Genomic DNA, 10,034 nt, shown 5'->3' with positions numbered 1-10,034 from the left:
CCTAAGATGTTATTCTTGTCTGCATGGTCAAAGATGGGTCCTTCCCATCTCCACATTCAGGCATAAGAGAAAGGGCAAAAGCAAAAGTCTGCAGCAAGTGGCTCATCCTATGTGGGAGATATCAGTAAATTGCTCATCTCCTTCAATTCTGCCTACTTCCCACTGGCCCAATATGAGAGGCTGGGAAATGCAGCCTCTTTTTTTTTTTTTTTAAAATGCCTACGGCACCTGGTATTCCAAGGTGGTCTCCCATCCTAGTACTAACCAGGCCCAACCCTGCTTGGCTTCCAAGATCAGACGAGATTGGGCATGTTCAGGGTGACATGGCTGTAGACCGAAATGCAGCCTCTTGTTAGGCAGCCCTATATCCAGGAAAATCAAGATAAGATTTGAAAGGACGACTAGCAGGCCGCCCCAGAGCGCTACACGATCCTCTCATGACTTCGAAAAACAAAGGCTTCATTTTCTCTCATACTGCTCCAGGTTGGTGTTGTCCTCATCTTTTGACCCAGGTTGAAGAAGTGCTATATATTTCAAAATTTTCTTTTAAAAACTTGTATTAACATAGAACATGCATGCAGAAAAGGACACAAATTGAAGTATGCAGCTCAGTGACTTTTTTCACAAAGTGAATACACCCATGTAACCAGCTCACAGAAGAGAAACAGAGCATGACCAGTGCACCAGAAGTCCCCTTGTACTGCATCGAGTTACTATCTTCCTGTCAAGGGTAATTATTATGCCCAAACCATAAATGTTTTTATTGCTGTGTAATACTCTCTTGATGAATACATTGTTTATCCATTCTACTGTTGATTAACACTATTTGCTTCCAGCATTTGACTATTACTAATAATGCTTCTATGCACATTTTAGTACAAGGGTCCCCAACCCCTGGGCTATGGACCGGTACTGTTCTGTGGCCTGTTAGGAGCTCGGCCGCACAGAAGAAGGTGAGCAGTGGGCCAGCAAGCGAAGCTTCATCTGTATTTGCAGCTGCTCCCCAGCACTAGCATCACTGCCTCAGCTCCACCTCAGACCATCAGGCATTAGATTCTCATAGGAGCACCTATCCCTGGTGCCTAAAAGGTTGGGGACCACTATTCTAGTACATGTCTTCTGGTGAATATATATTGCATTTTTCTTGGATATTTACCTTGGAATGGCGCTCCTGGGACAGAGGGATAGGGTAGGTGTATGCTCAGTCTTACACCAAACAGTTTTCCAAAATGATCGTACCAGTTCACACACCCACTAGCAGTATATGATGGCTTTGATTGCTCCACATCTCCACCAGCACTTGGAATGTCAAGCACTGAGTCTATTCTGGTTGGACTTTGCTGGAAAACATATAGGTAGGCTAACTTTCATTATCAAAAGCCACAGGATGTCTGGAGAGACACACATGAAATGTACATTGAGCACGATACCTCATCCAGTGCTCTCATTCACTAGACCAGGATGTTCATATTGGCAGTTCTACAAATTTTTTTAGCCCAGATATAAAATCTAGAGATTTTATGTAAAAATATGGCTATTTTGCTTCTGGGAAAAAATGAATGATTCAGCAACACAGGGTCCTTGTTCTCTTGTAACTATAATTGGCTAGAATTGAGTGAATACTGGTGGCTCTCAATCCATCATTCTCACCGTTCCCTATGCCTGCCATAATTAACCCACTTTATTCATTTATCTTAGCTTCCTGGCCATAGTAGATAATTGAGTTTCAACACATGCAGTGGACTCCCTAGCTTCCCTTCTACCCCGATCAAAGCATCCAACGTGACTAATCAACATAGGCCTTATCCTTATTAGAATATAAAGAATATGTCAGAAATATTTTTTTTGCCCCATGTATCTCCATTATTATAACTTTTACTTTGTATTAAGAATTCCTCTCTTCCCACAGGCATATCTTAAATAGAATAAAAACTATTGGAAATGATGTTTTGAAGGCAAATACCTCTAGCTTCATGTATCTTTTGCTATGTAACAAAAGCATTCCCAAACTTAATGGCTTAACACAACACTTCATTTGAACATGATTTTGTGGGTCAGTAACTTGATCAGAGCATAGTGGGAATAGCTCATCTCTGTTCTATGATGTCTGGGGTCTCAGCTGTAATGGCTTGAATAGCTGAGGTCCAGTTGAAACAACTGGGGTCATATCTGAGCCTCAGTCCTTGCTGTTGGCTGGGTTCCTCGGTTCTCCTCTGCATGGTCTCTCCACGGGGTCCTCATGGTAGTCTTAGGGAAGTTGGACTTCTTACGAGGGGCTGGCTTCCCCTAGAGAGCAAAAGCAGAAGCTTCCAGAGAGCAAAAGCAGAAGCTTCTAGAGAGCAAAAGCAGAAGCTTCCTATTTTTAAAGCATAGGCCTGGAACGGCATCACATCTGCTGCATTCTACTGGTTGAAGCAAGTCACAAGGTCAGTGCCGATGCAAGGAATATGGAAATAGACTCTGCCTCTCAGTGAGGAAAGCACAAAGAATTGGCGGCCTATTTAATTTATTCCACCTTCTTCCCTCCCTGCCTGTCTTTCTTTATCCTCACTCATCCCCCTCTGCCACTCTGCTTTCCACAAACATATATGGGATGTTCCCGTCACTCTGCTATTTATAGGAGCACAGAGATAAAACATATTCCTGACCTTAAGAAGCTTACAATCTAAATGGATAAAATAGGCCAGCAAACTGACAATTACAATAGAGGGAAAGTGCAATCATATGTGTGCATGCAAGGTCTTTAAAAGAGAGGTAATATATTATTCATATTTGTAATCCCCACACCTAATTTAGAGCCTGGGTCAGGCCCTCTATAATCACTAATTAAACCAAAGAATTAATGACTGTCATTAGCACCTGAGCACAGATGAGTTTATACAATCACTTCCTAGGAAGAGAAATAACTAGAAGGATGTCTTTAAAAGTTTAATGAAATTAACTGCCTAGTTATTAATTTGACCAATGATAAAAATCTCAGGAATTAAAATTTTCTGTTGTTCAGCATAAAATATTAATTTATGTGTGCAGAATCTTTGAAGAACCTCAAAATTTTCAGTTTTATATTGAAAATGACTGGAGTGAGCATTCTAAGATCACTGGGACATGTCGGGGGGAAGCAAGTAGAGGGAGGGACCAACACAGGTGAAAGGGGCTTGGAGAGCCAGTGGGATGGATCATCAAGGGTAATTTCATTTATCTCATAGTTCTGTCTGGAAACCCGCCACTTACCTGGCACTTGTCACATTAAGGCAAAGTTGCTTGGAGGAAACACACAAACACTTGTTTAAAGCAACTGCTTATCAGGTTTTCTGTGAGTTACAGTCAAATGTCTAGTTTTTCTAACAGTATTCACCAAAAAAGGGGTCTTTTGGGGTGGAGGATGGAGAAATAGATGCTGCAAAATTGTCTGGGGTTCCTTAGAAACAGAGCCGAAAATGGGGTTTCTTGTCTGATTTCTTTATTGGGAGGGTGCTCACAGGAAAACCCCAGGGAGTGAGGGGAGCAGGATGGGGCAGGAGGAAGAGCCAAAGACAAATGTGATTTCAGGTGAGGTCACTGCGCCTGATCCCATGGGGAGCTCGTAAGTGTAAATTGCAACATTGTGAGTCCATCTGCCTTGAGGTGAAAGAACTGGGCTCTTGTACCCCATAATAGTCAGTGATTGCCTGTGACCACCCTAGTGTGTTGGGGGTGTAAACTGTGTGGTAGCTCTTATGGCCCAAGGGCCCGAGCTGGATAAAGTTGCATGTGTAAGCTGTTAGCCACAGCACCTGCAGCAGCTGTGGGACAGTAAAAGGGATCCCAGGGGATCCAGGCAGGGCACCAACAGCATCTGCTACAGAAGATGACTAATTCTTTCCATGATTTATGATAAACTTTAAAGTCTAATTTACATTCACACCTATAAGAATGACTGAAATATACAATCATACTCACCAGAATATTTCCCAAATGCAGGTGAAGACAGGGACTATTGGAACACTCTTGCATTGCTGGCTCAACTACTTTGGAAAAATATTTGGCTGTACCTGCTAAAGTTCAACATATGATGAAACTATGTCCAAGCAATTCCCCTCCTGAAAATATACCCAATAGAAATGAGTGCTTGTTTCTAGCAGAATACTTGTAATGATGTCAGCAAGAAAAAGAACTATTGATGGATATCAAAGGAAATATCTGAGTGGAGGAAGCCAGTCTCCGTTGGTTACATACTGTACAATTCCATCTACATGACATTCTCAAAAAGTCAAAGCTGTAGTGTTGGAGTCTAGATTGGTGGTCGTCAGGGATTAGAGGTGAGGATTGGCAGGCAGTTCTTTGGGGCGATAGAACTGTATCTTGATTGGTGGTTGTATAATTCTACACACACATTAAAATTCATGAAATGGTACACCAAAAAAGTAAATAAATAAAATAAAATATTTTTTTAAAAAGATATGTATATGAATGTTCATAGCACTTTATTTAAAACAGCCTAAACTGGAAGCTTCCCAAGTGTTCATTCAGGAGAATGGATATGTAAATTATGATATGTTCATACTGAGAAACATTGCCTAGTGCTGAAAAAGAACAAACTAGTGTTATGTGCAATGACATGGATGACTCTCACAGAATATTAAGTGAAGAGGCCAGACTCAAAAGAGATGACAATGTATGATTACATTTACATAATGTTAAAAAACAGGCGAGATGAGTCTAAGATGATACAGGCAAGATCATGACTGGAAGGGGACATAAGGTGCATTGTGGGAGTGCTAGAAATAAGACATGTGCTCTATCTGGAAATGTGCTCTATCTGGATCTGGGTGGTGTTTTCATGAACGTATTCATTTGTAAAACTTCATTAAGCTGTATACTTCAGATTCGTACTTTGACTTGTGCTAAGTATTACTACTCCAGTGTTTTAAAATGCTTAAAAAATTGAAGATATTATTTTAATCTGCTTTCCGTATGCCTAGGTGGAGTTGTACAAAGTGCTAAATTTCACTGTCGACTGTCGGTTCCCTGAGAGTAGGTTTCTTATCTTCACTTGACAAACAGAGCACTGTGCTAGGCTCCAGGGACACACAGGAGAAAAGACGTAGCTCCTGCCCTTGATAAATATTTGCTGTCGGTAACAAAGGGAATGGTGATACTTGGAATACACCAAATTCCAGTGATACTTGGAATACACCAAATTCCGGTTCCTGTGGGACCATTTTGTCCTGCAAGGTGAAAATGCAGTTGCATTAGAACAAATGACCATTTTACATAAGAGTAAAAGGTTTTTAAAAAGACCTGTTACCCCACCATGGGATTGAGAGGGGATTAGACCTTACTAACGACCACTTCTAAAGGAAAAACTCACCAGGGACTGTGAAAAAGCACGCATCAGAATTCATACCAGAATGATCAGAGGAGCAGAGGTTTTGTGTGACATTTAGCTTCTAATAGAGCTTTCTGTAAACATATTGTTCTTTCTTTTTGTACCCATTAGTTTGACTTATGCTTGCTTTGTCTTATGCCTTTATGTTTTTCGCAAAAAGTTTCCAAATAAAAATATAAGTCCATTCCTTGTAAGAAAAATACTAAACCTTGACTCATTTATTTGAAGACCTCAAGTTATTTACATATGTTAGGTTTGGATTACATTCTGATATGATTTTTATACTTAATCTTCTTCCAAGCTCCCAAATACTATCAGCCTATCCTTAAAATGCAAAAAAAAAAAAAAAAAAAAAAAAAAAATTCATTTCAAACAGAGACAACTATATATTTTAAATAATTTTAAAAGCATAGTATTTATAAATACTATGGATAGGTGTTGAAAATATTTCACTAATATTAATTCACTTATTCCACCAAGGGTCTATTCATCATCTTTTTCAATTTACTTCCCTTTTACTGACCACATGGGAAGCACTGTCAAAGATAAATAAGATACCACTTTTGCCTCCATTAATTTAAAATGTGACAAGAGTGGAAATCTATGAGTGTGGCAAATTAAAAAATAATACTAATATAAAAATTAAACTATACATGATTATATAAGAATTTTTTTAAAAATCCTACAAGGACATCAAGAACAGAAGTGACACCAATGAGATGATTAAAAGCTATTTCGGTGGGTATATTACATTATCTTTTTGCTAACAAGGAATAAAAATATTTGTATTTATTTATATATTCTTAAATTCTGGAAAGATTCATGAAAAATTAAGACAGAGGTTATCCTGGGCAAATGGGAAGAAGAGTTTTTACTGAGTACCATCTTATATTTGGAAATCTTGTGAAATGTACAAATTTGTTTTAAAATGTACCCAGGATTTGTTTCAATCAGGTATGGTAAGACACACAGACATAGAAATGACTGTCACAAAGGAAGAAATTTATATTCACACTTCCCTAGAAACAGAAAGTACAATATACAAGGCCACTCAGGGAAGAACCAGCATTGGTCAGGAGGCAGAGGGAGAGAAAGGGGAAATGGGAACAAGTGCCTTTGATGTGTTTCCAAGAGAAGGAATGGGTGAGATAGGGTAAGCAGGCTTAAGATTGTCTAGTTTGATCATTTCAGTAGGTTCTGGGGCATAGACGGTGTCCCTAGTTTTCTGGTCCCTGGTCTGAGTGTTAGAACCTGATAAAAGGAGGTGGCTGGGGTATGGACTCTGAATTGGTAGCTTACATATGAAAGGCACATTTGCAGGTGAGTCCTTTACTATCTCTAGAAATTGACTAGCCCTGAGAGGGGAAGTATCTCAAGGTTCAGGCCCCAAGATGTCAAAGCTTCAGGAAATGCAGAAAATAAAAAACAAAATTACTAAAATGAAAAAAGTGATGAAATTTTTGCAGGAGTGTATTTCTCTCTCTCTTGGGATAGCTGCCTGACTTACAGTTCCACCTTCTGTGGTACCCAAGATGGCCCCCACTGGCCAAGTCTTTGATATTAAATGATGGCTCCTGGACATAGCTGATTGGCCCAGGATAGGCCTAAGATGAAACAATGAAATTCTCTCTCCTGGAAATCTGGTACTTAAAACAGAGAAATAGGCAAAAAAATTTCTGGAGCTGAGCTCCTTCAAGGGCAATAACAATTATGATCTGTACCTGACTGTTCAATTTGGTAGCCACTAGTACATGTGGCTATTGAGCATTTTGATAGGTAGCCGGTCAAAATGTAAAATATCTTGTTAATATATTTTTATATTTATTTCAATATATTGGGAAAAATAAAACATGAAAATTAATTTTGCCTGTATATTTTTTCTTTTTTCTTTTTCTTTTCCGATGTGGTACTAGAAAATGTAAAATGACATCTGTGGCTCATGTTCTATCTTTTGGGCAGCACTACTCTAGACAAAGAGAGATCTGTGAACATCCAGTGGAGACTTTCTACCTTCTTCCCTCCCCATGTCTTGGCCATTGAACTCTCCCTCCGATTGCTGGAAAATCTCATAATGCTTCATATATGTATGTGTATAAACTAGCTGGAGTTCATTTCTATTTTTTGCCACAAAATTAAATCATAAGATGTTGTAAGGGCTCAGAAAAGTATCAAATAATCTTGGGTTCAAACTAATCAGAGAGGGGAGACATGTGGATTGAATACATGTATTTATCCCCACTCATCCTTGACTCCACTAAAATAAACACATAGGGATTAAAAAGACCCAAGCAAACCCTATTAAAATACAGAGGACAGGAGAAGTGACAACATGCAGAGATGTCACACAATTTTGAAAGTGGGAAAGTAGACAGACAGTGAGAATGGACTTATTAGATCAGAGAAAGGTATAACGAAATGCTGCAGTGGGAAGCAGGTTTGTGGGGAAAAGCAAGGGGATAAAAAAGAAGGAAGCTGGGTTTTGCATCAGAATACTGAAAAAGCTTAGAAATTAGAGGTGCAAGAGACTGCCGAAGACAGGGGTGTATTACTTATCTACTTCTGAGTAACAAATTACCCCCAAAACTTAGTGGTTTAATACAAATATAATTTTTTTTTTTATCATGGTTCCTGTGGGACCATGGTAAATTCACACAGGGCACTGTGAGGATGGCTAGTCTCTGCTCCACAATGTCTGGAGCTCAGCTAGAAGTCCCAAAAGTGAGGGCTGGAGACACCTGAGGATTCACTTTCATCTCTGGTGGTTAATGCTGGCTGTTGGCTGGGACCTTAGCTGGGGCCGTTGGGCAGAACACCCACATGTGGCTTCTCCATATGCCCTGGATTTCCTCACAACTGGGTTCTGTGGTAAGCATCCCAAAAGAGAACAAAGAGGCAGAATGGAGTCATGTCACCTTCTATGACCTAGCTCAGAAGTCACAAAGCATCACTTTTGCTGCATTCACAGAATTGGCCATGGCAGTTACAAAATTCTACACAGAATCAAGAGGAAGGAACAGAGACCCGCCCCGCCACCCGCCACCCGCCCCCACCACCTCAGTTGAGGTGTGTCAACACCAGTTTGTAAAAAGTGTTTGTGGGGTAGGCTATACATAGGTGTGGCCATTCGGGAGAATATAATTTGCTATAGGGGTAAGAGATGGAGTATATTATAGAGATATTCATATAAGGAAGGAGCGGCTAGAACCCTAAGGCCTCTCCCCTGTCCCATGTTGTTCATCAACTCCTACCCAGCCCTAGGAATGAAGAATGTGAACCAGAGAAATTTTCTGCTCAGGGACACCAAGCATAGATGAGACCTTACTAGAAAACAGGGGAATTGAACAAAAGTCCACCTACTAATGAGGGGATTCCTGTTGTCCTCCTGCTGGGCTCCTAGGATGTTGACAGTCAGACCTATTATCTCAAAGGCAGGATGTTAGAGGGTTCTTTTTTAAAAAAATTCTCAACATATGAGAAAAGACCTATAGGTATAAACATTCAGGGTTCCCCAAGAATGTTTGAAGAATGAGGTACTATAAGGGTTTTTCACAGATGAAAAAGGGAAATTTCAGTTCTAAAATAATGGAGTAGAGTCAACATTTCTTTTTAATATGAAATATTCAAAATAAAGAGATCAAGAAACAGAAATGCAAATTCATTATCAGGAAAGCTAAGATTGCTCTGAAACCTTAAACCAAAATATGGAGTTAGAACAGCCAGAGGTCAGTCCCAACTCCAGAAAAAGTATGGGTAGAGGATACTTGCAACTCCAGAGATTAGAAAATAATCAGCATAGAACACTTTCCCAAAATAAGTGTCGCATCCTGAATACTAAAACCAATAGCCTCCTGTGTACAACAGCGGGAAAGGGTTATATAGGTTGTTGGTGGTATCTTCCCTGGACCCTTTTTGCTAGAAGTCTTGAGACACACTCCTTCTCAGGCCTTTTATCCCCATCATTGAGATCAAGAAGAGACCCAGCTTCCTCAGACCTCCTTACCTCCATGGATGAGGGTCTGGAGAGATCCCCAGACCCCCCATTCCTATCTACACTGAACACTCAACCCTGTTTCCACTACCTGCCTTAAATCCAGGATTTCTATCATTATGCACTTCACTCATGTTTAAGAAGCCATGGAGACCCAGCTCATCCCTTATCTCTTACACTCAATCCCAGAAAAGCCCTGCATATTCCTTGTTCTATCCTTTTCCCACCAATGCCTATACATAACACCTTTCTTCTACCATGCAACAACCAAGTTTCTCCGTATCTTCAACTTCTTTATACGATCTTTCCCTCCTGCTCTAATGGAAATCTGACTTTCTTCTGGGGACATTGCATCCCCTGTCAAGAGTGGCTGTTTTTTCCCCTCCCACACTGGGCAGGAGGTGAAGCAGGTGTCATCATTACTCTGCATTGATGTGTCCAGATTATTCTCCCTCTCTTCTCTCCAAATTTCAGCTTTAAATATCATCTATGAGCTTATATCATCCACTACCCCATCATTGCTGTCATCTGCTCCCTCTGGGCATACCTCATTTATTTCTTGACAATTTTAGCTCTTGGTTCAAAATCACACTCTCTAACATTATTCCTATCTTAATGCTGGGTGATTTCAATAGACATGTAGGTGATCTTTTTAACCTCTGGCCTTTTACTTTCTTG

At 40.0% G+C, this 10,034-nt stretch overlaps 1 non-coding gene across 1 annotated transcript; it reads right to left on the bottom strand.

Moving 5' to 3' along the window:
- Nucleotides 1–216: 216 nt before the first annotated feature.
- LOC120612044 (5S ribosomal RNA) lies at nt 217–335 on the bottom strand. The gene has a single exon (XR_005655342.1). It is a non-coding gene; the product is annotated as a 5S ribosomal RNA (ribosomal RNA).
- Between the last annotated feature and the right edge of the window lie 9,699 nt (nt 336–10,034).

Source organism: Pteropus medius, unplaced genomic scaffold (assembly GCF_902729225.1).
Source record: "Pteropus medius unplaced genomic scaffold, Ma_sr-lr_union100, whole genome shotgun sequence".
NCBI lineage: Eukaryota > Metazoa > Chordata > Mammalia > Chiroptera > Pteropodidae > Pteropus > Pteropus medius.
This window is presented reverse-complemented; position numbering and strand designations above follow the sequence as displayed.